Source organism: Streptopelia decaocto (assembly GCF_964273445.1).
Source record: "Streptopelia decaocto genome assembly, chromosome: 1".
NCBI classification, from domain to species: Eukaryota; Metazoa; Chordata; class Aves; order Columbiformes; family Columbidae; genus Streptopelia; species Streptopelia decaocto.
In genome coordinates this window covers 102444125-102469944 of record NC_138663.1, presented here as the reverse complement: position 1 = coordinate 102469944, position 25820 = coordinate 102444125, and the positions used below count along the sequence as shown (strand labels likewise).

General features: G+C 42.1%; 1 long non-coding RNA gene across 4 annotated transcripts in view; it reads right to left on the bottom strand.

Annotated features, from left to right (window-relative positions):
* The window catches only part of LOC309441365, a 54440-nt gene that overhangs the window by 9463 nt on the left and 19157 nt on the right, over positions 1 to 25820 (bottom strand). For 2 of the 4 annotated variants that reach the window (XR_014184358.1, XR_014184361.1), the window contains one exon: positions 13525 to 13688. This is a non-coding gene — a long non-coding RNA (uncharacterized lncRNA). Of the gene's footprint in view, positions 1 to 9114; positions 9221 to 9516; positions 9582 to 13524; positions 13689 to 25820 lie in introns of all 4 variants that reach the window. The other 2 variants (XR_014184359.1, XR_014184360.1) reach the window with 2 other exon arrangements.

The window sequence follows — 25820 nt, the reverse complement described above, 5'->3', positions numbered from 1 at the left end:
CCCATGTAAACTGAGCCTGTGACTTCTAAATATGTGAACATCTTCAAAAGGCCACACCAATCAAACCTTCTTTGACTTAATGGAGAGTTTTGTGGTTTGGGATTGTTTTATTTTGTGCTTAATTTTAAATAGAACAATAGAAAATAATACAAAAGAAGCCATTCTTATGCTGGGGTCTAAGACTATTCTCATGGATTAATACAAACAGAAAGCAAACACATCTCATCGTCTACATAAGCATTTAGGCCTGGTTTCCACAGATGTATAAACTAACATAAATGTGGTCCTGAGGGAATGCTGGGTTTTATGAGAGGACTCAGCTTGCAGTGATACAGCTCTGAGTACAGCTGCACATGCAATGATTGATATTGCATCCTAGAAGCAGCTTCAGCAATGACCCCAGGACTTGGTACTTGGCCTACAAACTGTCTCTGGTAGGCAGCAGCCCTTGGCCTGGTCCAACCTGACCACCAGTCCCGACTGCTTTAGAGACAGAAGAGCCCAGAGGGGCTGCACCTAGCTATTCTGTCTGCTCCCATCATTACAAGGCCAGCCAGGCTAATGGGAGGCTCTACAAAACATTGATATTTGCCAGTGCTGCAGATGGGTAAATGCACTTCCAGGGATGATCCAAATCCCAGGACAACAATTTTTCACTGGAAATATCATGCGGTACTGGCATGCAGGTTGCTGCTACAGACAGGCAATGTGGTATTTGATGACATCGGTTGACTTTGAGACTGTGCAGGAAACAAAATCCAATCACACATCAGTTTTAAGTTCTTAACCTGTATAGTTTATTTTCATAAGGGAATAAACTATACCCTTATAACCAGATGACCCTATTCCAAGAGTGGGGATTGCACTATATAAAACCTCCTAGCAAAATCAGAGCAGCACACATTTTTGTCTACTGTCAAAGCCCAACAAGTTCTTTCAATAGGTCATGGCAGTTGGAGCTAATTATATTTCTGAATTCTTTTAAGCAAGGAAATTTCAATCAATGGTTATTTTGCATAAGCTGTTCACTGTGACTAATAATTCTAACACTTGCTGTTTGCTATTCATGGTAGGGGAGTGTCAGGCTCTCTACTCCAGGGACTTATTTTTCCCAAAGAGTTCATCTACATTGGCTTCCCTGGAAGTTAAAGCCAATGTAACAGCAGGGGAAATCTGTTCTCAGATTGTATGACTATAATTTCTATAAATAGGAGTGACTGATGTTGAGCTATGAAAATAATTGATTTTTCAGTATGGCAGCTGAACCAAAAAATTGAGGGGAAAAAATAATTTTGTCCATCTCAGCTCAGTTTATTGGGCTTTTTTTTTTTTTTGTCTGTGGGCTGAACAAAATATATCATTCAGCTTCAGACAAAGCCGTTCTTTTCCCAACCAGGTTGTTTCTGATGAAAAGCTGGTTGTTGGAACAGACAGATCAGATTTAATCATCAGCTACTGAGCGGATAAGGAGATGCAAACAAACCTCCTACACAAGGCCCTAGCAGGTAGGGCACTCCAGTGGAGATCAGACTGCAGAGCTCTCCTCTGCCCACAGCGACCCATCTCTGCAGTAACAGGTTCCTCATCCACCCTGTTCTGAAGAAGCAAGTGTTGCGGCCTCCAGAGAGGATACACAGGGGTGTAGCATCTGCTTTGAACTTGTCTTCAAACCTCATTGACAAAAGAGATAAGAAAGGGATTAACTCAGCTGCCTTGCCTGTTAGGGAGCACTTTTTCCAGGGAAGCAGTCAGCTTCTCTTTCGGGGACTGGCTCTGGAGTTAAACCTAGCCTGCCCAGGAACATGCCTTGGCAATTGATTTCAGCAACTTTAAGAAAGACAAAATGACATTTTTCACAAAGAGATGATCAACTCCATAAAAGGCCCCTTCCTACCTGATTCTTGCACATGAGTCTATTTCTGGCAGCCCTTTGCTAGAACAGATAGTCTTCCATGGGCATTAATGTGGATGACCTCATATACATTTCTGTAGATAAATCAATGAGAAGGGACAGTGACAGCATCAGACCAGTGCTTATAGACAATTTCTCACAGGTTCTGAGTGTTTGTGGGGGGCTTTTTTGGTTGTTTGGCTTTTGGCTTTGTTGTTGTTGTTTTGCTTTGTTTGTTTGTTTGCTTGCTTTTTTCTTTGTTTTTTTCTTTTTTTTCTTTTTTTCTTTCTCCTGACAAAATGGAGAACTGTTTTGGTTATCTCTGTTTAGTTAGATTGAGAATGTTGGTTGCCATGACGTATGTAGCTGAGCCAATTTAAGAGCTAATTGTCACTGAAGGGGAGGGGAGGTCTCACTTCATCTCCTTCACCCTCTCATCTTTTTGTCCACACAATGTAGCCATGTCTTGCGTTTATTGAGATATGTGAGCTGGCAGGTGACTTAACATGAGCTGATTTAACCCATTCACCTGCAGAAAAATAGCCATCTTTTCTGCTGGGATGATTTTGAGCTGGGTTAAAGAGTGAAACAGTTCCTGGAGTGGCCCAGGCTAGCACCTCTCCCCACTGCCTGGTTGACAGAAGGGCTGAGGCTACTCCATGCTGGGGCTGCTGTGGCAGGACTCCTGTTTGCTTTCCAGACTCAGTCACTGTTTTCATTTTGCTATGTTGCATTAGTGCTTATCTTCTTGGTAACTGATTCCGGCTCTTAAACCATTGCTAAAGTTGGTGACGTTCTTTACAGGCACTTCTGTGGAGCCAGATAAGCCTCCAAAAGGGCAGTTTTCCATATTGCTCTGCCCATGAGTCATGCTGTGCTTAATGTGCATTCATGCCCATTTTGACAAAACAGGAGATAATTCACTGCTAGATAGGTCTTCAAAATGAATATGAGTAGTCTTGTGATACTCTATATTTTCTGTGATTATAGACATAGTTGTACTTGTTCAGGAAAGGAATTTGTCCTGAAAGAGACAGATGCATAGGAAAATCTCTTTTTATTTTCCTGCCCTACATTTTGTTTAATAATAAGAGATGAATACAGTTTAATAGAGGGAATGGAAGCAGCTGTGTTGCAATTAGATGGCGTAATTAGTAATTGCCCAGAAGTTTGAACATACAAGTGTAGTGGGTACAGGGATGGCTCAAATGATCAAAAATGACTGGTTGTGTGGTTGATGCTTCAGAAAACTGGTTTCTACTGTGCAGCTAATGTTAAGCTTGTACAGGACACTGAAAATATAATCCCTTGCAAACCACCTTCTTGGATCTGAAAGTAATCAATTATCTGTGACTGATTACTGTCTTAGGGCCAGAAAAGTACCAAACACCTGCTATTTCCATTCAGACTGCTGAGAATAGTTGGTGCCCTTCTTACTGTTAGATCATTCATGCTCTCAACATATTCAAATTTGGTATTGTAGTGTATTGTAAGTTAAAATGAGGACAAGCACTGACTTCCCAGCAGCAACTGTCTCTAATGATGTCCTTATTCTAGGTTTGAGATAAGAGCAGTCCAAATACCCTTCTGTTTGCCTGCCAGTTTTACACAATTTCCTAATTTAGCATGCGACCAAGGGCAGTGCAGTTTTATTTAGTATTGTGCTTTCAAATTATATCTACAAAAGCTTTACTGATTTAATTAGTATTTTTGAGTGTGCAAAGAAAAGATGAGAAGATTAAAATGGTAACTGGCTAGCTGCAGAGCAAAAAGGTTTTCAGATCAGTTCTGAAAAGAGATGGAGAAACTTGAGAGGGCTGTTGTTGATGCAAGAAACCTCAGAGGATAGCAGTCAATAGGGGCCAGACTCCACTCTGGGACTGCTAACAATGCCCTACTCTCACTCTTCACAGAAATGTGTTTGCTTCCTGCTCCCAGTAATCTCATGTGACTTCTGTTACTAAGCAGGGAGAGTGTCAACATGCTGTCAGCTGGAAAAAATAAGTAACTCTTTTTGTAATCTGGTTAGCAAGGAAATACTTTAAGAGTATGCTAATTTGATGTTAAGGTAGAATTATTAAATAAAAGCATCACTATTGGTTTCTGGATATGTTAAATAATTCCCATAGCTATTAACAGTGTAATAACTGGAGAGTTTCAGACCGGGGAAAATCTGGTCCACAGATGGATTTTCTTCACTGCTCCGTCAAGGCTGGAAAAGTTGGCAAGATTGGGTGTGGATGCAGACATGAATTCATTTCATTTAAGGTTATGAGGACATGACATGTCTGAATAGGAGTCAAAACTTGGGAAAGGCAGGCTGTTAATATACAGATATGGAAAAGGATTGGAGGACTCTGATGTTTTAAGAGGTATGGGTGCTGTTTGCTACAAAAATTCATCCCATCTGCCTTATGATAACAACGTACAATAAGAGAGCTTCATGGCCTAACATTGCTTTCAAAATAAAATGGTGCAGCTTTCTTTTCATAGCTCTGACACTGGTGTAAAGGTGGATGAACATCTGTGGGAAGCCTCTACAGAAAGACTAAGTGTGAGAGAAACTTGTAGGGAAGATAACGTCTTTGCTGTAAATCCAGGCAATGACAGTACAGCATCCTTCACTTGTCCAGAACTCCTCCTAGACCTTCAACAGTTCTCCAAACCCAGAAGAGTACAGCTTCTTATAAGCTATTTGCTTTTCTGTACCATAATAATTTCATAGGGTATCAGTAAGCACATTCAGATGCATGACATTTCCTTCTGGATACTTCTTTCACTGTACTTTATCTTGAGCTAGTTGTTTCCTTTCTAGGAAAAGTGATTGAAATGCATTATTTTGCCAAAGCTTTAGTAAGACTGGAGAAAACTGTTTCCATCTCTTAGACCATTCAGGAATCTACTTAGATGAGACACTCCTCAGAACAGTTTAACTGGAAAATCTTAACCATGCAAATCTGCTTCTGTTTCACGTATCATGTCCTTGTCAAGTTCTCCCATTGCCTTCAACCTCAGAGGGATGAGAACAGATATTTCTTTCTTCCACTTCACAAAATATTCTTGCTGCAGCAGAACGATGACCAAAAGGCTCCATCGACACGTGGCAAATACCATCATTTCCTTGGAGATCTGTTCTGATGTTCATTCCCAAGTGGTCAGGCAGGAGCTTTGATCCGTTTCCTTCTCTACAGCTGTCAAGTGCAGAATACGTTTTGTTCCCTGTTATCACATGCATGGTAGGCATGAGCAGGGATCTGCCTTCCCTCTGATATAAACGATTGTAACTGCACTGAAGTTTGCAACCAAATGGACCTAAGAAGATTATTAGGAGGGTGGGAAATATTTCTTGAATTCTCTTTGCCTTATGTACCAGGAATGGTTCTGGCTCTGCCCTCAAGAACAGACTGCCCTTTGTGTCAGTAGCATATTTAAAACCTGGCCCCTGCTATGACCAGAGCAGGCTGCCTAGAGCACCAGAGGCTTCATGCAGACTGGCACAGCCCAGACAGATATCCACAGGCTGTCCCCAAAGTGCTTCTACAGAGAAGTGATGCATCTAGGAGGTGGCACGTGCTTGGCTTTCAGCACAGGGTTCCCTGCACCTCCTGCACTCTCTTCATAGGATATACACACAGCCTCAGCAATCAGCTGAACAGAAAAGGGAACATTGATTGAAGGATCCACACTTGCAGGTATGATCATTTACAAAACATTCTCTCAGGCTAGTTACTGAATAACCACAATGTGTTTATTGGTATTTTAGGAGTCAGATGTTGGGTGCTCACTAGGCCCCCTACAGCAATGGTAGATACTTTCAGTAGAAAAGCTATGCTGCTCCTACAGATTCTCTGCTGGTGTGACAGTGGTGGAAGATGTCATACCTCTTAAAAAAGTGTTATAAATTAGATGCTGCCTTTTGAACTGGGAAGAGGTGATTAGAAAGTAAGTGTGAAATCAGGATGAATGCTCCCAATTTCATCACTGACATACCTGGCAACCTCAATTCTCTGAACTCTAAAATGAATATAACATCTGTCCCCAATGGTATACTAGGTACTTTGTTCTTTTAGTTCAGGGGAGAAAAAAGCCTATGTCTCTCTGGCACAGGGCAGTGCTGTGCATGAGTTACCCAGGCTAGCAAAGCTAGTAAAGCTGTTCTGTAATAAGAACAAATGTGCACATGCAGCAACACTGACTGGATTTTTTTTTTTTTTTTTTAAAGGGATATGATCTCTCACTGCTTCAGTTTTACTGTATTTCATTTAGAGTTTTTCAAGTTACATGAAATTCAGACATTGGAGAATTGCATATTCTTAAAATCAAGACACTTTAAAAATGGAAACACCAGAAATTACTAGACACGTGAAAATGTTCCATGAGCTCTTACCACCAACTTCCTACTGTCTGGAATTAATTGTCTCTTTTCACACCAGTAGTCAGTTAATTAATTTCTGGTGAGAGTGGCATGTCAAACCTGGCATTTGACACTTTTTCCTTTAATTTCCATTAATTTAAAAAAATGCACAATGACTGCTATTAAAGCAAATATTGATGGAGCTTGGATGGCCTAAAGACTTAGAAGCAAACACTGTGAATAAAGTTTAAAGGTTTTTTTTAGACCAATTGATATAACTTGGGCAGGGGCCACAAAAGATTTTTGCACACAGATCAGAAATAGATGTGGCTGTTCAGTCTGACTTATTTTCCATTCAAGTTCCACAGTGTCCTTTCCAAATGCTGAGAGCTTCCACATTGCAACAGTGCTGCCATGTGTGTGGGTGGGCTGAGGGACCCACCAGAGGACTGTGGGGTGGCCACACCGTCTGCACCTCCTCCACTCCCCAGCACAGAAGCAGTGGGGTATGCACCCCCTGACACTGAGGCAGACAGCTTCATAAAATCCATGTCATGCTGTATAACCTTTAATTTGCTGGAGGCAACGTTTCTTACACAGTGATTGGCAAGACTCTTGTTGGACATGTTTTTTATTAGTTCAGTGCTAGCATCTGTTTCTAACTGAACATCTAATGTCTGTGTCTAACTGCGCTAGAGGTCATACTGCATACAATGTACTCATTGGCTGAATATAGATGTACACCGCACTGATTTATTTATTGCCTCTCCATGGCTAACTGGGTTCCTGGACAACCAGATTTTTAAGGTTTCAAGGACACCAATGACATCAGAATGCTCTTGCAACATTTTCTGGTGAATCAACATGTAGGAGGTAGGACAATTTAATAAAATAATTGTTGAACACTATTTCCTTTTCCTGTCTTCTTCATCAACATATAACAAGCTTGTAGAGTAGACTGGATAGCTGTATCCAGTCTACTCTACCCAGTCTCCTTACTTGCTGATACACAAAACAGTGAGTCTGCAGAGTGAGAGTAAAACTATGACCCCCACTGTGGCCATGGTTCTGCAATAGTCTTACTGCTGACAACACTTCTGAGTGCAACTGGGTTTATCAAGGCACAAAATTTTTCTCTCTCTCTTCAGAGTGGTTGGGTAAATGCATTTGACAAAAAAAAAAAAAAAGGATTTCAAATCCAGCGATGAAAAGCTGAGCCATCTTGTAGGGAGACATTTATTTTACTCCATCAGGAAACACGTGGCAAGCTCTGCTAACCGCTGCTTTATTGTAATCTCCATAGAGGTGGAGAAATATAGATGCTGAAACTTACACAAGGTATTCTAAACAAGCTGAAATAAAGCAGTATTTATGGAGACAGGACTGCATCTTGCTTCCTCTTTAATTCCTTGGTGGAGGAAAACTGCCTAGGATGATGTTATTTACAAGCAACATTTTTTCTCAATGGCTACTGATTACATCTTTATTCTTGTAGAGCTCCTCAAAACATTACAATTTCCATTAAAACACAACCCCAAATCTAGTTGTATTGAATTGGCATTTTCAGGAAAGGGAAAAAAAAACCCAACACATGTTCTCCTTTGACTCTTATAAGCACCAGCAGATAAAAATATCTTGCATCAAACTAACTCATTTAGAGATTACAGTTGGAAAGGTGTGTAGTGAAATCAAGGGAGAAGTTTTGTCAGAAAGGCGCTCTTCTTAGAACAATATTGCTGGCAGAATAGAAACAAATAATCAAGCAAGATCAAACGTGTCAAAACCCAACAAGCTGCAGGCTAAGAAAAAGCTGATAGGAAATATCAGATATTTTCCAATGCAGCTTATTGCAAGATGGCTTAAAATTCTTGCAGTTTGAAGAGAAATCTTTGCAAGGGTGCCTGAGGAGTGTGATCTTGTCATGTAACAAGGTTACTCCTTCCTAACAGGCCGTGATGCTCTTGCAACACTCTCATTCCTTCAGACCTTAGGGAGGCTTTACAGCAAAGAGCAAGGTACAGCTTGCAGAGGGGAAAGGAGAGGGTGTCTGAAGCTGGGACACAGTACTGCTAAAGGATCTGACCTGACAGGGTCTGTTAATGTTGCTGGGAATAAGTGAAATCAGAAATGCTCCCCTGAAGAAGGAGCAGTGGGAACTGGTGGTGCAGGGCTTAGCAATGCCTTGCACAGTACAGTATATATAGCAAAGGATGTCCTGAGCAGAAGTAGTCCAGCTTAATGGTCTGGAGTTTGTGGAAATGTGTATTTATCTCAACAGTCAAAGCTTCTCCACATGACAATTTCCTCACATCCTCTATCCCAGATTTTGCTACTCTTTTTCTCTTCCTCTGAGTACTTCTTCTTTTTTCTTCCTCTGAGTGAATTAACTGATGAAGAGAAGCCTCTACCTGCACTTGCTGTTGCTCCCGAGCCCGAGATATTCTCCCATTATCACAGAATCAAAGAATCACCTCTACACATGCTTTTCCTTCCAAGCATTGTGTAGGGAGTGTCATTTGCCTTCCTCCATCTTCTCTGCTCTGGAGAAAAATCCTACACTGGGGGTGTGGTCACATCCAAAAGATTTAGCAGTAGTATAGTGTCATTACAGCTGCGATGGCCTAAGGGTACAGGCAGTGAAAGGTATGTCAGGAATAGCAATACGTTTTCTTAAGCCAACCAATGTAAATGGCAGAAATGAGAAGCCTTTAGGTGCAGGAAATACCCCTTCAGGGTCTTTCCCTGAGGGATTATTTACAAGGAGAGTCATTAGTTACAGAGGGGACATCTCTCCCTTGCTATGGCTGTGCCTGTGCTACGTTACCTGATATATTAGTAAACACCACGTTAACTTTGCACTTCTTCTCACCTTTTGTTCTTGGTTCCCAGGAACATTCACATGCCACCAGAGCATCACAAAAAGTCTGTCTAGGTAAAGATCAAACACTTCACCCTACCAAGAAATGCAGCCTTCTCTGTAGGGGGACACAAAAATAGCAGTATAGAAGCTCCAGAGACTTAGTAGTATTCAGCCCTGGCTGAACAGACACAGCAAATTAGGGGAGCATAAACAAAATACTAAAAGCTGACACCTCATCAGAATTAGGGTAGGTAAGCGATATCCAATGTCTGCTGTATCTGAGGCCTGGTTCCCTAGTAAAAGGTTCATTTCAGATGACTTCAGATGTCTGTAAAGCAGCTGAGCTAATTGCCCTGGGCTCCCACTGCAACTAGGGAGAGAAGTATATTGCAAGGCTGTGATGAAACTCACCTATAGTATGTCAGTGAAACAGTAGGTCAGATAAATCCTTCCCTGGAAACATTTGTTCCTCTCTGCTATAAAGAGGAGTCAGAGTGACTAATGCACATACCAGAGCCTGCTTTGTAAACATCTGCAGACAGGGGAATCCTGCCCTCCTGCCCAGCTTGGCCCGTAGCCAAAACACACTTAAATTGCTGCCTAAACTTAGAAGTATATTTGAGGTTATTCCTGAATTTGTATTGACGGTAAAGCATTTTTACTGATACTGGGAGAAAGACAGGGTGAAATAGGCATGGTTTTGGTTTGGGGGTTTTGTTTTGTTTTGTTTTGTTCTTCTTTTTTTTTTTTTTTTTTTTTTTTTTTTCTGCTGTTCACAGGCAGAGTAAATACCTGAGGAACAGAGACATAAAACAAGCACCAGCATTGCCTGGCCCAGGACTGATGGTATGGGTTTGAAAAAGTAAAACTGGGAGCACTTGTTATGACTGAGGCCTGGTCAAAGGAGGTTTGAAACTATCTTCTTTGTAAATAGGTGCAATTGCATCAAAGGACATCTGACTTATCTAGTTATTATTCTTCCTCACAGAAGCGACCTGTCAGGGACCATCAGGACCAGTTGGTGTGAGCAGCTGGCACACATCTGTCCACAGTGCACAACTTCAGCCCACAGGACTTCCTATAGTCCCTCCCATCTCTCCCCAACCAAACAAGGACTCACCACTTTTAATTACACTAGCGGGTTTTGTTTCAGTGATTCTCCAGATTAAAAATCTCTCCAAGTTAACAGTCTGCTTTGTCCTCCATGCCAAAATACAAGTCTGGTTTTGCCATGCAGTAGCTGCCCCTGGCTATCCTACTGTCAAATCCCTGCAGTGCCAGGGCACTGGAATATGACCGTAAGCCAAGAAAGGCAAAAGGAGCCACAGGCAGGGCTCATGGTTCTGACTGACATGACAAACCTGGTGTTAGGCGGGCACTGGTGGCCCTCAGGAGCTCTGAACAAAAGAGCTAACTTGTACTTGGTTTCACTACACAAGCGAAACTACCTTAGCTACTGAGAAGAACAAATCTTGGTGCAATGACACTCTGGGCTGCAGATGGATGACCCTGTCTGCATCTGGGAGCAGCTATTTCCCCCAGGGGCTCAACACCATGCTGCTGATACTCATCAGCACCTCAGGACTTCCCAGAGGGAGTGCTCCTCTGGGGAGACAGGAAGATCTGGTGGCAGCGAAGACCTGGTCCCTGGGCTAGGACCTTCTGCTTTTGGGGTCCATAGGAGGGGATGTAGGCAGTGATGAGTGGGCTGGGCAGGTTCTACAGCAAGGAAGGTGGCTCAGCCACCCTGGTGCCACATAGGTGGCAGCAGCAACAGCAGTGGAGCACTTGGTTGTGCTCTATGCTGTACAGCTGTAGTTGTCCCTTTGAACTTGACTTTTGGAAAGAAAACCTCCTTCATTCTGTTTTTCTGAATCTGCTTCTGACTATGATGCACTGCCACCCTCTCTTAGAGGTTTAAAGAAGACAACAGTGTGCACCCTTGGAACACAAGAGAAACTGATAAAAGATACCTGTCCTTGCTGAATATGCATGTTCTGCATCAAAACCCTGGGTGATTTGATAGGGGAAAAGTGTGAACAAACAGATGAAATTGTGGCAATTCTGCAGCCAACATGCTTTTCAAGATCAACAGCAAATAAAGCACTGCTCCTCCCATCATGATGTCACTTTGGTAGAGATTATGAGTGCTGTACTCTCAGTTTACCTTGTTTGGAGCAAATCTCCAGATTGGGTTTCAGCCTTATCTGCTGGTAAGCACAGTTTCATCATGGGCCAGTCCCAACTACCTCAGAGGGGCAGGTGTGTTTTGCCATCTGGCAACAGATTGCTGTTCTACAGGTTCAGTTTTTCACATGAGCAAATCTATCTTTTAAATATTGCTTTTGTAACAAAGAGAATGGGGGGAGAGCTGGGGGAAAGCCCAATAAAACACACCAGATCAATGAAATACTATGAATTATTTGTATCTGGCTTGTCATATAAAACCATTGCTAATTTTCTGTAATTTCTGCACAGGGTTAAAAGAATGCTATCCAAAAGCATCTGTGTGAGGACAGATGCCAGGACTAGGAGGAACAGTGTGTGTTAACTCCACATAAAACTCTATACCATTTGAGTCTGAGTCAAATTATTATAAAAGAGCTGAAATACAGCTTCACAAGAAGGATATAAAGGTATTTTACCCTGCTCTACTCATGAGAAAAGTAGGAATAGGCACCCTCTCATTTATTTGAGGTGTTACAAATTATTTGCTCAATCAAAACACCCATCCACTTTGTTTATATTTGAGGTAAATGGAAAGGGAGAGAGATCGCATCTATACCAGAAACTGGAGCAGGGGAAAAGGTAGAAAATAAAACAGCAGACACTGAAGATTAATTGCCTGATAGTCTGGTGTCTCCAACACTCAGGTTTTTAGAATGAATGCTTGCAAATAGATAGTTTTATGAAAAGGACAAGGCATTTTCTGTTTTCCTTCTGCATTGTCTTCTAGCACTGGAGCGAAAGAGAAAGGTGCAGAATAATCTGTTCCCTCTCAATACAGAGTAGGACGTTATTTTCACAAGAGAGCAGTGGAATTAGACTAAATTACATGTTATATGCATAGAAATACTTTTACACATTGAATCAAACTCTGGTGGGCCAATATTCTTTCTTTCAGCAGGAGAGATGCATCTTTCTTCTGGGATCTGTGCCTATTACATGCTCCATTCAGTACTCCAGTAGCTTTACTGATGTAATATGTGAGGTGCTGGAAAGAATAAAGGCTTTGAGAAAAATTATCAGCCTGGGGACAAATGACATTATCACTAATTGCACTTTACTAATTCTGCCTACTCAAAAGGAAAGGAGGTAATCTGGAACAATGTATGTGGCTACTGCAGGACGAAAAAATTCTGCTTGGAATTGCTGCTCGCAGCGAGTGACTCATATTGTACAAACAGCCGAGGTGTGGGTAGCACCAGCAGACAATTGCCTGTAATGACTACCACATGCAATATAATGAATGAAGCACTGAATAAAAAGCTCTTTGCAAGTTGCAGCCATGTGAATGGCAGGCCTTTTATTTTAAGACAGAGCCTTGCATCACAAATATTAGGCTTGATAAACACATTTTTAAGATGTTTACGTATAACCATGAATGGGGTAGAGAACTGAGACAGCAGATATGGCATCTGATTTCTAGAATTTCAGTCTGGCGGTAGCATTTTGAGAGACTCAAAATCCTCCTCTGTAAAAGCAAAAAAATCATTTCTGAAAAGTACATTACATTTTGGGTTTGATGTCATGCATGGAAAGGATGTGGCTATTATTTTTATTCTGGCTCAAGCTCATATATTCAGGTATTTCATATATATCCTGCTCTTTGTAAATGTTCTTCCACTACCCACCTGCAGTAACACTGTGTAGATTGTGAGCAAAAAGGGGTATGTTCCTCTGGGACAAGTTGAAGATACTATGATGAGGCATTAAGGACACTTGCAGCTGGCATTAGATGAGCATCTATGAATCCCAGACTGTACCTGGCCTGTCCAAAGTTTGCAGCTGCCTGGCTAGCAGCTAGTGTGCAGTCAGTGGAAAGGCATAGGTGGGCACTTTATTATCATGCCAATATAGCCCTTAGTAATTGAAATGATCTTTGAACACTAAGCTGAAAGTCTACTAGGTATTATTTCAGGTGCAAGGCCCATGCTTCATAAAGGCTGGACTCTGAAATAGACCAAGGAATGCTGATTTGTGAATTATTCCTAGTCTTCTGTTTGAAGACGTATTTTAAATACAGTAACGATTGCATCTTAATAATCAGAAATATTTGTGAAGGCTTATCATGGGAACCTGTACTTCTAAGGATGATGAGAGGCTATATAATAAATGAAGTACTGAATAAGTAAACAATTCTCTACAAGACACCTTTTACATGAGTGGGAAGCCTGCGATTTGAAGCTAAAGCTTTACCTTTGATCTTGATCCGAAAGTGTCCTGAGCATTGTGTTGCAAGATGCTTCTTGCGGTGCAGCCTCTCCCTTTGTGTCACCACCTTGGCTTATCAGCTAACGTAGGTCAGATACTGCAACTGCATTTACTGACATCAATGTGAGTCCTATTGCCAAAGCAGCCCCCTGCAAAGCCAAATCAACAACAAAACCAAAATTATTATCTTACAGGAACAGTGTGTTACTCAGCACCAGTTTTATTTAATCAATTTCAATCTAGTTTCTAAATTTTGAATATGACCACCTTTCGTTTCCAAACCAATTTTGGACATGCTGAGCTTTAGCTGGATCTGAGTTGTTGTTCTTCTGCTGTGCCCCAACCTCAGTGTCTGATCTCTGTGTTATGCTACCGAATACTTACCAGGCACAGGTTTCCTGTCCAAATACCAGCTAATGAATATAGTTGATCACCTTCCTCCCACTTATTTATTTCAGGTATAAAACATCCTACAGAAACAAGTAAATTCATAGATACTGGCACTTTTGCTATATTCCCAAAGGAAAATCACTTCAGGCTCCCTCACATGTGCCTTTTGTTCTTCAAGTCTTAATAAAAAGAGACTGTAGATCAGGTGAAACTTTTATTAAGTCTGATGGCTCTCACAGACATAGAACAATACTACTTCCCTTGTAGATGCTGTTGTTGTTTCTGTGCCATTGCTGCTGATTTCTAACAGCCTTGCTTAAAAAAAAAAGCCATTTTTTTAGAGGGAAAGCTTATGCTTTCTCACCTTACCTGATAGCTTTTCTTCTCTTAAGAAGCCTTCTGACAGGATCTATCATTATACACTGACCTCTTAATTTGTTTTTCCTACATGCACAGTCTTGCAGGTTTAACAATGTCTTCACTGCATAATGAAGACTGCACTATATCCAAGGAGAAAAATCAATTTCTGACATAGTTCTAATCAGGGAAACCAAAATGGAAGAACTTGAACAAATCTAGGACACATTTGCAGCACAGGGTTAACTTAAGATCAATACACAGAAAAGTGTAGTCTTTGGACCTCAGGGAAACAATAGTCAGTGCAGAAGTTTATATCATTTACAAAAAGGAAGGTGATCTCATGTGCTATAGAATCACGGAAGTGAGAAATGGAAAAAATGTACTTGATCGTCTTGGCCTCAGCTTAGGCTTGTGCTGTGCAACACGTTATCTGGTGCCTTCTCCAGATTTCTTTTAAAGGTGACTATGGATTTACTGTTTGTTGTGATCTGTGTTCATTTCCAGGGAATGATTTTCAGTCAGAGCTGAGAGAGGAACCTGAATTTCCTTTGTCTTAACTTCAGGTTATTTCTCCCATTTTTCCCAGATAAAGACAGCTTGCCTCCTGACATTAATTGCGTTGGAAGGATGGACAGTTTATCCCTGAGAAATGACAGTACTACTTAATACAGACAGCATCACTATCAAGAAAAAAAAAAAAAAAAGGCCAATGTATGTTTCTTGAATTAAAAATATGAGAGTCAAGTATTCATGGTTACAGCCTGGTCATCATTGGAACAGCTTGCACAGAAGAATCAGCAGTGGATGGTGGGCTGTACTGGTGCTTAGAACAGATAGAATGGGGAAGAAAAGCAAGCCTATAAAGCTGTCACCTGTTGAAAAGCTTTGAATTCAAAAGGTTAAGGGTCTAAAGGTAAAAAATGTAATGGCTAAAGGAATGGATAGTTTCACTTGGATTTGTGTCCAGTTTGAAACATCTTGGAGAACTTCACAGAGATTTTCTTGCATGCGTATTAGACCTCCTCTAAATCACACTCTTTCCATGAATCTATAGTCCACTTTCTCCATGCCAGGCCATTTGCCTCTCAAGAGACTGAAAGCACTCAGATGTCAAGTATCTAATAGTGTACAGGTCTAGATCTCCCCTGTGTTTCAGATTCAAATTGCTTTTTCTGGCTTGACATGGGATCTAATTTGACCAGTTGCAGTACCAATGAGAGGTAGAAATACTTTTAGTTAAAAGCTATCCCTACACTTCATTTAAAAATTCCATGACTCAGAGAACATCAGAGAACTCAGAGAACTTCCCCGTGGCACCTCAGTGACCCCCACAGATGCTTCCTGCCGTGATTTCAGTCTGTTTGTAGCCTTTTGTAGGTTACTTGCATCCCACGCAGACATCCCTTGACCAACATCCTGTGAACCTCTAGCTGTGTTTCCTTGGGAGCGCTCAGCTTCCTACAGCAGAAGGATGGGTCTGTGCAAGCCTGCTTTGTTGTAGCCAAGCACTCAGAGAGTTCAGGTCACCTGTACAATGATGCAAACTGTGGCAATAGAACAGTCTCTGTAAATACAGTAACATTTCTGTTTGATTTTTAGCATTGACTCAGACTGTGTTTTAAGTAGATAGTGAAGGCAAGTGGCTCAGGAAGGTAAAATCACAACAAGACTTGGTCTCCCCTGGCACTGTTTCACACATAGTTTATGCAGACTTATTCCAGACTCTATCCTGCGAGTGTACAACTTTTCCCTAATAACAGTATAAATAGTGATGCACTGCTCAAGTGTGTGACTGGCCTCCAGTCACCTGTTTTTGGAACAACTCAATCCCAAGCCAAATAAAAGCTTTCTAACTAGTAATGACACACTAGTACACCTGGTGCACTTCCTTGCGAATAACTCCCTGTAAATGTATGAAGTGAATCTTAACATAAACTTTATAGGAATTTTTCAGCCAAATGTAACTGTGAGTCTGAATTCCTCTCTTTCCTTTCCTCCCCAAATGCTCTTTAACTCCATTGCTGGGAACAATCATTGACCATTAAACCATAATGTTCAGCTATTGAGTTAGAATTAGGCTTGGCACAAAGGGTTACCTAAAGCTTAACACAAACCAGTTTTTCCAGGTTGTGTGTGAGGAGTGTGGTTTAAAAGAGTGGAAAGTTACCAGGAGCAGCACAGAGCCAGGTGTTAGTGGATAATCAGAAGGAAGGATCACAGAAATAACTGGGAAGCCTTAGCCAAGCAAATGGGATAGACAAGCTTGCATTTACAGGGGGAAGTTATGGACAGGGTCCCTAAACTCAGAGAATGAAAACCACAAGTTGTTAAGACAAATCTGAGCTCACTTTGCTCTGTCTGAGTGTAGTGAAGAAACTGAGGCAGAGAAATGTGCACAGCATATGTTATTGGTGTCAAGGCTTGGGTCTTGGTTTTCTCTGTGGGGCATTTATATGCGGTTATATATATGTGCAGCATGTGCATGTGCCTTGTATGTGCGCGTACATCATCTCATGCATGTTGTCTGCCACTGAAGAGTTAAATGGCAAAAAAGACGGCTTTGCTTTCTGAGGCAAAGGAAGTGCTCAAAGCAAGGAGGAGCAGGAGGCCGGCATCCAGGCTTGTGGGTAGGGAGGCAGACCACCATCTCTCACACAGCCTGCTAGATAAGGAGTTTGCACCACAATAGTATAGATAAAAAATCATGAAGAGGTTAGACACTCTGATTTAGGCAACACACAGTCTCTGTGACTTCTTATGCCAAATAGGCTCTTTTAGCTGCTTATTTTCCTTACCTTTGCACCACCACGGCACTTCAAGAGCAGGATATACGTCCAGTGCCTGGTGACTTCCAGCAGTCATGAGGATGTGAGATGCAACACAGTGGTCTCCTGAGCAGCCAAAGAAGTATTTTGATCAAACCTGTCATTCTGAAAAAAGGCTTTGTCTGTGCTTTCTGCTCCAGGGCAGTGCCAGGGAAGCAGGGGGCAAAGTCTTTCCCTGTGGGCATCCTACTTTCTCCTGACCTTGCCCGACAGGACTGCACCAGTGCTGCTGTGACCAGGGCTGCCTGTGACCACAGGGGCTGTTCAGCAGACTTACTACCATGAAGATTTCTTTGCTGTGCCTTGTGACTCACTGGAAGGTGAGATGAATCCCATTGTACATCTGGTAGCCAGTGCTCCACTGATGGCATTAACGGGTTTTCTGCTGGCTGTGACCTAGCGCAGGCTTAGATGTCTGCACTGCAGATGGCCATGTTCAGTGAGGTGATTCCCTTCCTTTGAGAGCTATTTTGTGATCTTTGCACAGAGGAGGCTATACAAGTGCAAGGTGTTATTAGATTTAGTGATGTATTTCTATAGAAAAAATGATCTGACAAGGAAGTTGCTGAGTCCATTCACAAGACTGAGGACATCCTACCTGGTTTAGAGATTACTTATACAGAGGAGAATATCATCTCTCATTTTCTTCTGATGTCTGTTATCAGTTTGGATCACAATGGCTCTGAGACTAGATTACTGTGCACATCTGCAACAGCAAAGCTCTAGGTTTGATGTGGCTGCTGTTAGGCGCTGCTGTAATGTGAATTACAAGATGGGCAGATATTCTGGACAGATGAGACTCTGTCCACCTTGCTCCTTTGGAGCAGCTTCTGGCTCTCAGCAAGGTACTTTTGTCAGGGTGCCATCACATGACCTGTGGTTTTGTGTGTCATATCATGGATTTCTTCCAGCATTCTCCTTTTCAAGAGGCATCGCAGCCTACTCCATGGCTAGTTTAATGGGCCAGTTCATGGAGTAAGCCATTACTTAGTGTGAGAAAAGGATCAGAATCTAGTCCATCAATGAACTGGCATTATTAAATTTAATTCTTACTGGATTTTGTTGCATCTCACCCTTCCTGGTTGCTTCCCTTAATGTATTTTAGCCACAATATTCAGTTCAGAATACTGAAACAAATATATTAATGTTCTGAATCTCTTCTGCTGGGAGAAGGCAAAGGAAGATGGGAGGTCAATAAAAATTTGGATTTCTTCTCCTGCCAAACCCTGTGTTTTCTGTGAAACCTGTTTAGAAGAGATCAAACAGTGCCTGGCCAGAGGTGCAGGCTGCTTTTGCATCACCTCTCCACAGCCAGATGCCTTGCGTCTGAGCAGGTGACAACCTCAGGGGGGGATGCCCTGTGCCAAAATGGCCCATGGTCAAAGGAGCCAAAAACACAGGGCTTGAGAGCAGCTGTGGGTGTTGCCCATATGGAGGGCCACCATCCCTGCCATCAGCAGGGTACCGCAGTCCCCCACCAAGGAGGCAGCAGTGGCTCAGTGGGAGGCAGCCACCCTTTGCCACCACACCAGTGTCACCCTGTCTCCAGGGTGCTGCAGAGCAGAGGGAGGGCATCTAGCATCTGGCAGGGCACAGGCAGCTGTGCAGGAAGGGGACAGCAGGCTGAGTGGGAAGGGGGACAAAAGGAAATTCATTGATGGGAAGCAGAGGGGATTACAGTCTTGTTTTTATTTTTAACAGCGGGCAGCTGTGAATTTTTACGCAGGATTATTTTAGGTCTCGGGCCAGGCTGTTTCATGCTTCGTTGGTGACTGAGTTTCCCCTCCAGCTATCTGAATCCAAGTGATATTATTTGCAATTACTTCAAGAAAGCAGAAGCTCAGAGGGAGTGCCCTTGGTGAATGGATGCAATTTCTGTGCTGTGGCTGCTCAAAAGCTATTACGTCTCTGCTATCTCTGGCTGCCTGCCAGAAGGAAGGATTCCTTCCAGAATTAATTGCATTTCTCACTTATAGGTATTCCAGGGAGTGGGGAGCAGACTCACAATCGGTTTACTGCCTTGCAAGTAAATAGCTTCGTGTCTTCTCATGTGTGTTGTAGAAGGGCAGTACAAGCAAGAAGACAGACACGCCACTGATTTTCAGGTCTTTGTCCATAGTCAAAAATTACTAAGGAGAGGTGAGAAAGCGAAAATCACTTCAGTATCACACTCATTCTTCCTTCCCATATGGAGTAAGTGGCGGCTGCTTCTACAGAGCGTTATTCACAGTGATGTGCAGAAGCCGTCACCACTTTGCTTCAAGAAAACCACAAACTCAGGGTCTTTGGCTTTGTTTCATTTAAATATTACTTATATTGAGCTACCTTGACTGCATCTATATTGCTTGGTGAGTGGGTGCACAGATTTGAACTTGCCTATCATCTACACAACATAGTCACATCTGGGTGCAGGTTTTGAACAAGGTTTGAGATGTGCTGGCTCAGCTCGGACTGTCTTTAGTGCAGGACCCTTGCTTGCAGCACAGGGCAGGAGAATTGTGTTATTCCCTACCTGGTCCACCCCCATACATCACATGCGATTCTGTCACCCCGGCTGCTGGTAGGAGGGACATCAATGGCAGGGTGCCAGGCCACATGGCACAAGAGCAGATGGGAACTTTTAGGCAGTTGTAGTACATCCTGCCCATGTAACATGGGGGATGCTCTGCACAGAGCTTGTGGCCTCCTCTGCTGATCGATGTGGCCCTGGGGCAAGGGAGCAGAGTGAGCTTCAGCCCCTGGCCCAGCACCAAAAGAACTGCCTGGATTTGGCAGGTCTGTGAGGTTTGTTTATGAAAAACAGCCTTTAAAGCTCAATTGCATGATGACAGCCCTGTCCCTTATCATGCTCATGAGGTAGGGAGCCATGCCAGCCACACTCTGCTCTGGGCATCCTCCGTGGGGCTGTGTCAGGTCCATGCGGAGCAGCTGCTTCTTCCCCTTCCTCCTTTGCAGGAAGGGAAGGAGGCATTGCCTGAGAAATCTCCCTCCTTTCCTATGTCTCTCCCTCCCTCTCTCCCTCTCCATATAATTAACTTACAGGGTGGATTGCAATCTGATCCTATAGATTTCTGCTTGGTAACTTCGGTATTTATACGAGAGGCATGTTGAGACATTATGTGTTACTAACATTTTCATTAGATGCATTCAACAGACCCGAAATGGTGGTTAGATAGCAAGAATTAGGCAAAGGGGAAGAAAATATGAAAGAGAAAAAGAAAGGAGAAAAGAAAAAACAAAACAAACAAACAAACAAAAAACCAACCCACAACAAAATCCCTTTTCTTCTTCTCTCTCTTTTAATACCAATGTGCCAAAGAGCCTAGTGCTGAGACCTTTTGTAAACTGTCAGAAAAAGATTCATGTTAAAAAAAGACACCAATTTATTAAAGCACTGAGGTCATTTTATCTGCTGCCTTTTGATCTCTTCCTCTACAAGGGAACAAAGAAAATTAGAAAATAAACTAGCTGTTCATGTAACCTAATTGGAAGCAGAAAATGCAGCTACTGCATGGCTCTACATAGCCAGCTGCTGTCCTTCTCTGGGTCAGCTCTATTCACTTTTCTTCTATTACACCAAGACTGAAATAGTATGATATTATTGATGATATTTGTATATGACAGGTTAGATAAATGAGGTTAGTGATACTTGAGAAGGGGCTACATTCCTCTTTCTCCACCCGCCAAGCAAAATCTATTTCATTCAACACCCCTACGGTGCTTGGGTGGCTACTTATGGTAGCCACTGTGCTGACGGTGCTACCGTCTGTAGAACTGTACGTGCTGAAAACATACCCTGGAGTCAGCATCTGAGCAGTGTTACAAGTCATGGGCCAGATCCCCAGGAAGATTCAGATATCTGACGGATGTCTTACATCCCTGCTTTGCTACTCCACTGCACATAACCACAGAAGCATGCCGGTTCTCTCAGGGTCCATGTTTCCATCCATGAAATCACTGAGGTACCTACACTACCGTCTCTACCCATGCACATATCCACCCATGCCAGCAGCCTGTGTTTGAGCACAAGTGGGAACCACACACCTTGGCTCCTTCACCTCTGGAACCCAGTGCAGAAACTTAGAGTAGGACAGAAGGAATGTGATGCCACCTTAAACCCAGAAGCTATGGGGAAACCCACGACATACAGTGCAGCCACTCATCCCATACCTTTCCATGCACAGAAGCAGGAGAGGGATCCTATAGACTTTCCACCCCGGGGGGCTCACAGGAACTCGTGAGCTGTAGAGCGCCAGCAGACAGGCACGCTATTGCAATCTTTCCTAGCTACGCTGTTCCGCTTGGCATAAATAATTAAATGCTATTGGGTCGCACAAAAAGGAAGTGAGATTAGCTTGGGAAGACGCTTGCTTGGGAGGCAGAATAGTTAGACTGAAATCCCTGTTCGGGCGTTTAATTGTTTATACTGAGCGGAACATTTTTGCCTAAAGAGATTAAGAGACACCCACCTAATTTAGGAGTCTGCTTATCATTAAGTTTAGCAGTACCCAGACAGAACATTAGGATGACTATTAGTACATATCTGTTTAAACAGAATCTGGTCTTTTGTTTACCATTCTCAAATTGACAAAAAATGCGCAATGTTTGCTTTATGCACAGCTCCAACTTTAGTAATGCAATCATCATTGTTCCAAGAGAGCATTAGTATTTCTCTAGCAAGAAATAATCTGACTTTCCAGTCATAGCCACTGAATTAGCAAAAATTATACAGATATATAGAAATGATTGAGTGCTGTTTCAGAAAGGTGAAAATTTAAATTAGTATTGTCTCATGTGGAATGCATTGAAAGATGCAGCTTAAAATGTGAGACGGGTCATCTATACCAAAAAAGAAATCACAGATTTGATGATTTATTAGAGTTGCTTTAAAAGTGAACTGCATAAACAAAAGGATCCCATTCATGTGATAGAAAATGTTTGTTTAGAATTCAGAATTTGCTTCCTTTAGCTACCGTCAATGAAATGACCTTGGTGTTAAATATTAGTGGAAAATTTGATTTAGCTGGTGAGTGCTGCAAGTGGAAATAATGATTGTTGGCTGTTTGCATTAAAACGGAGAGCTGATGTGACAGCTGATTTGGTTGAACTTGACATAGCTGTATTAACCTACAGTAGCCAAGTGAGGTGAAGTCTAGCCTGTGGTCACTGGAAAAGCAATGGAAAAGTGGGGAGCCCAGGATCCTGTACATGGACAGGCAGCTTGAGCTGCTCATTAAACCAAGAGGTATGCCTCAGTAGTTTTTTGAGAATATTTCTGCAGCAGTACAGCTCACTCAAACTGATGTTTTGCAATGGGCTTGGAATATAAGATTCACACCTATTTATCGTTGTGCACTTTCCCACTGAGGTTACTGGGCAGCCAAGGGACATGGCTGGCCAGGGAGTATCCTGAGACAGGAGGGTGTCCTTCACATCTGTGTCCTTCAGCTGCGTCCTTCACATCTGCCCCTCTCTGATTCCCTAAAGTTTTGTAGGCCAACAGCTGATCTCATACACCAGCTGTCTGAAGCCAGCACATTGCCATTGCCATCACTGTCATGACCATGCAGACTCCAGGATCTTGAGACCTTCATTTCTTTCCAGGGTCAAGAGGACCTCTTGCATTTTCAGGTGTGACTAGAGCTTCAGAGGGAATGTGATGCAGCAGTGGCTGCTCTTTTATGTCATGAACTTCACTGAAATGCTGCTGAAATACAAAGGAGTAACATTGGTGTTGTTAAGCAGAAGGTACACTGCCAATGTCAGGAAAGCCATTTATGTCAAGGTTTTCAAACTCCCAGATAATCTGGAAACTGCTTACTTATTCATCTCAAGTAATTGATTTTGCCTAAGAGGCTCTCTCTGATTTCACTCCTTCAGTGTTATTAACACTTCTTATCAACTGTTTTCTTGTTAGAGCAGAATTTGGAGAGCTTTTATGTGCTTGCTATTGTTCAGAAAACTTCTTTGCATATCCATCATATATGATTTCCCTTATCTGTGTTTTTCAGACTACATCTTGGCAGGAATACACCACAAGGCAGTATTAGTGTTCCCAGTTTCTGATTAAGTCACCAGCCACATCAGTGTCCAAACCCACAATAACACCACCCCTATTTTATGCTTGCATTAGACAAACAAGCCATTCCAGATTGTTTCCCAAAGGAGAAAATGGCAAAGCTGGGGACAAGAGTCAGTGTCCCAGTTTGGACCCCACTCACCACATAAAAAGCTCAGAAGGTTGTAACGGGATCCTAGTACTCACTGATTTGAATAGTAGAAAACAGAAACATGAAAACCTTCTGAGTACTTTTCTTGTAAAGCAGACTCAAAGTGGGTAAAAATGGCTCTAGGTGCCAAAACTTTAAGATCTCCCTTCAAATTCTGGTCTGCGTGTCCTTAAGGTGGGGTGCAGGATCACATGCAAAGTATTTAGGTTTCCTTACATCTGCCTCTGCTCTTTAGAGCTACTTACACCTTCTTGCATCTGCAAACTGGGGCTGAAGAAAGGTGGAAAGAGGTCAAAGCAGAAGGAAAGCTTCCTTCTAGGAGCTTCTGTGCTTTGCTGTAATTGCCTCTTCTTCTCCCTTCTCAACATGCAGGTTATATAAAGTTCTCTCAGCTTCATGGCAGTCTGAAAAAGGGATTTAGCTTTTTTAGAGTGAAAATGGGGCTGATGCGATGCTCAGAAATGAGAGGACAATTGCAGTGTAAAATTGGCTTGCATGCGCACGACAGACTGGATGGTGATGTGAAAGGAAGATTGTAAGGGTTGATTTCATTAAAAGGCTGTGAAAGCAGCATCTGAATGGGTATGTCTGGAATGAAAAGGCATCTGGGGGGACCATTTTCCCGCAGGGTGAGGCTTTTGGTGTTTGGCATTGCAGGCGCTAGCTACAGAAATGCTAGAATTCAAGAGTACATACTTAGCTTTAAGTCTTGGATAGGTCACATTTTCAAGGGTGTGCATGGATACATCAATAATTTTAAGGATTTTAATCTTGTTTTCTGAATGCATGGGAAATTTTGGTTTTATTTTCAGAGGTAGAGTGATCTTTCAGGAGTTTTGTTCAAGATCTTTCCAGTATCATGTAACATCTGCCTCCATTGTATTACCATTTAATAAAGGATTCTCTATATAATAAAGACAGTCCAGAACAGGGAAAATTAATGAAGCTTACAGGTTCATGTCAATGTTTTTTGTGTTCAGACATCACAACGAGTTTCAACCCAAAAATGGGACTCTCAGGTGTGGTCACAGTACAAGATATTACACTTGTTGTTAATGACAAAAGGAGCTGCAAGTTGACAGCTAGACACTAAACAAGAAAATTTTGCTCTTCTGTAATAGCTACATAGTGGAACTACATCTGTCAGTCACACATAGCAAACTATTTAAATATATAAGATGTGCTCCAAAACCCTGCAGAAAAAACCTGCTGACAGCAGCACTGTGCATTGGCAACATGCCACTGGCAGGTGCCTGTGGTTAAAGACATGACCCAATTTTTACGCGTTGCCACAGATATTTCAAGAAGGGAAACTGAAGCACATGTTGATTCATAAAATGCACTAGTCCTTTTCATAAAATGCACTTTCCTTTTTCTCCTTTTTTTTTTTTTTTTAACTTAGTAATCTCTAATCAAGTTGAAATTGTCTGTCTAATGAGTTATTTGCTACCACAAACCCCAGTGATTTATTCATGAACATTGTTGAGGTGCCTGGGCAAAACCAGTCATAAATCATTACTCACATAGCTGAAATTCTTGTCAACATCTTTCATTTCCAATTTGTATCAGGACGGAGCTTGCACTCACTTGAGTGCACAGAATGACAGGTTGAAACCAGAGCTAGGCTTAAAGTGATTTACACACACAAGAGAGCTCCTCTCCTTTAGTGTGAAGTACAGGGGGAGATTCTTACTGAGTGTGATACTCAGCAAGCATTCACAATATTTACTGAGCATAAAGTTGCCTCCATTAGATGAATTTGTACCAGCGGAGTTATTATTCATATGTGATGGACATAAATAATAGAGCCAGAAGACCTCAGCGTGCTGCATTCTCAAAGGCACCATGATATATAGGGATTTGAGTGGGCAGCATTAGTATTATGCAAGTGATTTGTTAATGAAAACATGTAATTTAAGGAACACTCATTTCTGAGGGTGGAGAAAAAGATCTTTAAGTAGGAATTCTCGGTCAAGTGGAAGTGGTATAGACTAAGGGTCTCTGATTTGTATTTAACCAGAAAGCAGGAGTGCAAAGACAAGCCTTTCAAAAGCTAGAAAAGCAAGCCTGTCCCTCACTCAAGCCTCAGGAAACAGGATCAGGCTCCAGGGGAAAGAAAAGGAATTTATGTAAACACAAACTGCAGCCGGACGTTTAGTTGAAATATTTGGTCCTTTAAAATCGGAACAAATACCTTCCGCAGAGCTGGCTGCCTAGGTTCTGGGGTTTGGTAGAGTACTATGTTCCCTTGGATTTTTATTCATGTCACCATAATGAAAGCTGACTTGCTTTTTGAATAATATATACTCTATCTACATAGTGAAATGAAATGAAATAAACATCATTTACTGCAGGTTTATTCAAGGGGTGCCTCATACTAAGCACAGTGCCCACTAGAGCTGTAAGGGTTTTTCAATACAAGGAATGGAAAAACTAGCAGAAGGTACGTTTTAATTGTAAGCAAAATACCTAACTT